General features: G+C 40.9%; 1 non-coding gene across 1 annotated transcript; it reads left to right on the plus strand.

The window, feature by feature from the left end:
• Window positions 1–5,616: 5,616 nt before the first annotated feature.
• On the plus strand, window positions 5,617–5,720 carry LOC130024107 (U6 spliceosomal RNA). The gene has a single exon (XR_008792553.1). It is a non-coding gene; the product is annotated as a U6 spliceosomal RNA (small nuclear RNA).
• The last annotated feature ends 602 nt before the right edge of the window (window positions 5,721–6,322 follow it).

The raw sequence follows: 6,322 nt of genomic DNA on the forward strand, positions 1-6,322 counted from the left end.
GGCATTGAGTGGCAATCATGTTTGGTCTATAGTCTACTTTCAGCATGCATCTTCCATTCTGGGAGGATACTCCCAACACGTTTTATTTGGTGCTCCCTTCTCTATCTGAGCTCCCTTTTCCCCTAGCATGTGCAACTGGCCTCCAAGTCATGGAGTAAACTTCCTGGTACTCATCTTGGCTATTCTTGGGTGTCAGTCTCCTATTTCGTTATTTTATGTTCCCCAGATGAATGCAATCTTTCTGTATCTGTCCCTCTCCTCTCCTCTCCTCTCCTCTCCTCTCCTCTCCTCTCCTCTCCTCTCCTCTCCTCTCCTCTCCTCTCCTCTCCTCTCCTCTCCTCTCCTCTCCTCTCCTCCCCTCCTCCCCCCTCCCCTCCCCTCCCCTCCCCCCTCCCCTCCCCTCTTCTCTCCCCTCCCCTCCCCTTCCCTCTTCCCTCCTCTCCTCCCCCCTCCCCTCTCCCCTCCCCTCCCCTCTCCCTTCCCCTCCCCTCTCCCCTCCTCTCCCCTCCTCTTCTCTCCTCCCCCCTTCTCTCCCCTCTCCCCTCCCCCATTTTCACTCTGGAGCATGTTCCCTACCTTTCCACTACCTTCTCCCTTACATGTCCTTAAATACAGTGTCTTTGCTTCATGATTTGTCTCCTGAAATTGTCTTCTGTGGGACTAGACAAGGATCCTGGGGAACAGGTGATGGCCAGGATGTACAGGAGCTTCTGTGGGCTTAGCCTGGCTTCCAGGGACCACCCCATGGAGGCTATGGTGAGAATGGCAGGGGTGGGAGTTTCAGGAGGGGCGCTTTCTGTGCTGCCATGTCCCTGTTGTCTTCTGTGGCTACCCCATGTCCCACCAGCTCAGCCTGCAGACTATTTATCTGTTTCTGAGGGTGTCACACTTTCGCCCTCCGGTTGCCACTTTCTTTTGAGTAAAACATTCTTGTTCTTGAAAGATGCCTCCTGCTACACTAACTCCCTAACTCACAGCCAGGAAGCATGCACTGTCTCATGGTGAAACCTTGGTTTCTACTTTCTATGTTTCTGAATGCTACGTTGAAATGGTCCCAAATCTCCTTTCCCTCTGTCTGTTCTGCTTCTTCAGCTACTATCACTCACTCCATCAACAAAACCACTCCGAGCCAATTTGCTTATGGTTATCACCTGGTTTCTTTTAAGGTTCTTGTCAGCAGTCAATTCTCTTTATCATTTATTAGGTTCCAAATGAAGCATCGATGTCCAGCCACACAGTCCCATCAGCAGACTTATAATGAGAAATCTGCCAACAAGTTACTGATATTTAACTATTTGTAACATTTCCTAAATGAAATCAATATCCAGATCCTGCAGCTCTTAAGCCATAAAGCTGCTCTCCAAAGCCCCTTGGGAGTTTGTTGACTTTTTTTTTTTTTAAGACCATTCCACCTCAGGTATCTGAGAGTGCAGAGATAGAGCCCAGGATTAAGAGATTACAGCTAAAATGGAAAGGGAAGAAAAGCTCTGCTCTCAGCTACTCCTGGCTCTGCTGAAATAGAAATTCATATAAAAGTCCAGGATGAATTTTTCCCTTTTGGAACCAAGAGAACAACTACCATGATTGTAGGCTGGACATGCTTTTGTTCTACACTTATACAAGTCCCAATTCCACAAATTCCAATTTTATATAAAATATTAAAATATGAGAGAGAGAGAGAGAGAGAGAGAGAGAGAGAGAGAGAGAGAGAGAGAGAGAGGAAAAGCATCTGCTGTAGAGGCAGGCAGGGGATGGGAGATGGGGGTGATAGGAGGGAACCTGGGGACACTGAACCTGGAAATGTACCCAGGGGGGAGGGATAGGTGTTGGAACACTGTATGGCTGAAAACCAATCATGAACAGCTTTGTAAGGGTCTAACTCATAGTGATTTAATTTAAAAAAGTTAAAAAAAAGAAACTTTTTTTTTTTTGCTTTTTGGGTCACACCTGGCAATGTACAGGGGTTACTTCTGGCTGTGCACTCAGGAATTACCCCTGGCGGTGCTCAGGGGACCATATGGGGTGCTGGGAATCGAACCCGGGTTGGCCGCGTGCAAGGCAAACGCCCTACCTGTTGTGCTATTGCTCCAGCCCTTTTTCTTTTCTTTTCTTTTTTTTTTTTTTTGCAAAAAAAAAAAAAGAAACCTAACGTGATGTTTAACTAATGACAAATTGAACCAAAATCAAAGTACCATTAGGATGAGAAAACTGATGGGACCTTCTGTTCTGGTGTGATCACAGTGAGCTGGAGACAATCAGTATCTGAGGAACTACACAGAAGCACTTTCCACTGACTGCCTTGATCATAATTTACTGCATTTATAACTTTGCTTAAGATCTATGTGTTCAAGTTGTGAGACTCATTTCTTAGAACTAGTTCTTTATCTGATGGATTTGCTTTGCTACAAGATGCCTCTTCGAAGTATAAGAAGCCATGACTACAGTGTTGTACTTTATTTTCTACATGTGTGTCTGATCCATCTTGGCCATGGTAATCTAAATTTCATCTCTATGACCTAAGCCAATTCAGGAGAAGGCTAAGGAGTTTTGTCAGCTACTTCCTGTAGGGAGATGGTTAAATGGGCAATATTTCCCAGTTTGTGGCTTTACCTGAATCTTTATTCCTACTACGTGCAGTTTTTATGTTTTTGTTTGAATTCATGTGTCCAACACCCAGACATGAAATTCTAGTCCTTTTAGGCAACTTCTTCCTTCATACCTCCCTTCTTTCATTTTTCTTTGTCCAAATGTTTACAGAGTCTTTAATGTGTGTGTGTGTGTGTGTGTGTGTGTGTATGTGTGTGTGTGCCCTCATGCACGTGTGCATGTGTTTGGGGTGGGTGGGAGGGTATATGGGGGAGCCTAGTAATATGTAGTGAACAATAATGAAAGAGTTTCTCTCTTTGAGAACTTATTATTGGACTGGAATAATAGTACAGCAGGTAGGGCATGTGCCTTGCATGCGGCAGACCAAGGATCGATCCCCAGCATCCCATATTCCCCAAGGACTGCAGGAGTAATTTCTGAGTGCAGAGCTAGAAGTAATCCATAAGCATCATAGGGTGTAACACCAAAAGCCAAAATCCCCTCTCATTATCTAATGAGAAAGTAACAAATAAGGCAAAATAATGCATATCAATGATTCATAGTAGATTATAATTAAAGAGAAACACTTATATACTTGGATGATAAACTGCAGGTGGCTTCTATGCCAATATCTACACTGTAGTTGTCTTTTGGTACTGTGTTTGCTGAGTTTTCTTCACAAGGCAATGTGATCTACTGTCTTATAGAACGTAGCACAAATTATCAAAAAATCCTATTCACTGCCATCAAAAGCATAAAGATATCCCAAATAGATAATGTCTCCCATTTGGAACTGACATGATTTTGCTACTTTGTAGCATTTCTCTAAATGAAATCAGTCATTTTCTGGTACAGTTATGTGGAACATCTTCTCCCTCTGGCCTGCACTGTCTGTCCACGCCTATCCCCAACACTGAGAATGGAAACATGGAGGTTTCTTGTTCACTGATTGTTTTAAAAGCAGAAATGCTGGCTGAAGATGTCATTGTTCTCCTTCAAGGCATAAAATAGTAAATTTCATGTAGCTTTTGCTGGGTTCTCAGTATCTACTCTACCTTCAGGCTGTGTGAGGATGATGCTTTGTGTGATGCTTTGTCAATGGACTCCAGCCTGACGAAGTGGACCACATATTCATTGATGCCTTTGGGTGATGTGATTGGTCTCACCATAGTGATGGGTACAGGAGTGGGAAGCTCCAACTGATTGATAATTTTCTTGATCAAGGAATGCTGTGTTTGTGATAGATTCAGAAAGAGATAACAGAGGAACTTCAGGATAGAAATGTTCACACACCTCCACCCCCATCTGTTCTGGAATATTGAGACATATTGAGGGGATGTTGAGGAAATACCAGCTACAGAACCAGGCTGAACTGACCCTACTAATCCTGACCCTGACTTTTCCCCACTCATCTCTGCTCTTTTTGATTACTTGGTAAAAAAAATTGCTGTTACTCCTTATTGCAGATTGAGTAGGGTGTTTCCACTCTCTGCCTAAGGCTTTAAGCACTTATTTCCAATTACCTGGAGGTCTCTCTGTGTCTCTGTCTCTAGCCCTGCCCCTCTTCCTAAGTTTCCATTATCAGATAAAGAAGCTGTGTTAGATCCCAGAAAAATACTGTAATGATGTAATCTCCACCTTCATTTAAATTATGTGTGTCTTAGAGTAATCTCTTTTGTAATCTTGTATATTGACCAAATTATGCTCCCCAAGAACAAAGCAGTAATTTTTTTAATTATTCAGAATCTGGTGGATTTTGTTTGTTTTTGCTATTTTTTTGCCATTGTGGTAAAATACTCTAAACATTACACCTATAATTTTAATTTTTTAAGTGTATAATTTAAGGGAATTGAGTGAATTCATACTATAATGTAAGCATGATCATTATCCATTCCCAGAACTTTTTAATCATGCCAGACAGAAATTCTGTATCCTTAAACAATTGATCTCCATTACCTCTTTCTCTCAAACTCTGAAAACTTCTATTCTACTGTCTGTCTCTGAGAATTTTAGTTTTCTTGGTCTCTCACATAAATAAGATGAAAAAATACTTGTTCTTTATTTGTCTGACATTCTTTACCTTTCTTCAAGTTCATTCGTTTTGTAGCGTTTGTTATAATTTTAATTCCTTTTAAAGATTAAGTGTTCTTCACTTTATAAATATTTATATTTATTTATATAAATATAAATTTATTTATAAATAAATACTGTCTATTTATAAATACTGTGTTGCTTACCCACTTATTTCTTGATGCATGTCTGGGTTGTTAACCCAAATATGTATCAAGAGATAAATGTTATACAAGAAATAAATGTTAGATATAATTCATACTACTATGCATATTGGTGTACATGTGGTGTTTGAGTCCTTACTTGGAGTGTATACCCAGAAGTGGAATTTCAGGATCAGATGGAAATTCTGCATTCAGGTTTTGAAGAAATCACCATCTTGTTTCCCAGTGAGGATCTGTCACTGTCCTCCCGTTGTTCATCAATTTTTTGTTACTGGGACCGCTTGAGCGGTCCCAGTAACATTGTGAGACGTGTTACTGTGTTTGGCATCATGGGAAGTTTGCCAGGCTTTGCCGTGCGGGGGAGATACTCTTGGTAGCTTGCCAGGCTCTCCGAGAGGGGCAGAGGAATCGAACTCAGGTTGGCCATGTTGGCTGCGTGCAAGGCAAACACCCTACCCGCTGTGCTATCGCTCCAGCCTAGTGAGGATCTACTGATTTTTTTTCCCATTCCCATCAGCCAATGCACAAAGGATTTCAATTATGGAGACACCCTCACCAACATACCAATTGTTATCCATTATTATGTAGGCAACTATTGACACATATGATGTGGTATTGCATTGCTCATATGGAGATTTTAGTCTGTGAGTAGTTTTATTAGTTAGTTAAAAAAGAGGCTTATTTGTATTTAAGAATGTTGTCTCTTGAGAACTTTAATCTACTGCTGGTGGGAATGTTGTCTTGTACAATCCCTGTGGGAAATAGTATGGCGAGTTCTCATAAAACTTAGAATTGAGTGCTCGCTGCAGCAGCACATATACTAAAATTGGAATACAGAGAAGATTGGCATGGCCCCTGCACAAGGATGACATGCAAATTCATGAAGCATTCCATATTTTTATTCATATTGCTTGTTCCAATAAAACGTATGACAAGTAGAATTATCAGGCAGTAAATAAAAGTTCATTGTGATGATTGATTGCTATATGACTTTAACCTATATGTAGCATTGTAGCACTGTTCTTCCATTGTTCATCGATTTGCTCGAGGGGGCCCAGCAATGTCTCCATTGTGAGACTTGTTGTTACTGTGTTTGGCATATTGAATACATCACGAATAGTTTTCTAGTCTAATAAAATAAATTCAAATCACTTAAAAAAACTTTGAATTGAGCTGCCATATGACTCAGCTATTCAAAACTTTTAGGCATCTACCCCCTGGATATAAAAACATTCAAAATGACATATGGACACAATTATTCATTGCTACATTCAGTATAATAGCTAAGATGAAATCATCCTAAATGTCCAGTGACAGATGAATGGATTATGAGAATGTGGTACCTATACACGACATACTACACAGCTGCAAATTAATGATGAAATCAGGCAATTAGATGCAACGCGATTGGAAATGAATGATTTGACATTGTTGAGTGAAGTAAGTCAGAAGACAAACACAGGATGATCTCACTTATCTGTGGTATATAGAATAGTGGATAA

This window comes from Sorex fumeus, unplaced genomic scaffold, assembly GCF_029834395.1.
Source record: "Sorex fumeus unplaced genomic scaffold, SorFum_2.1 ptg000026l, whole genome shotgun sequence".
Classification (NCBI taxonomy): Eukaryota; Metazoa; Chordata; class Mammalia; order Eulipotyphla; family Soricidae; genus Sorex; species Sorex fumeus.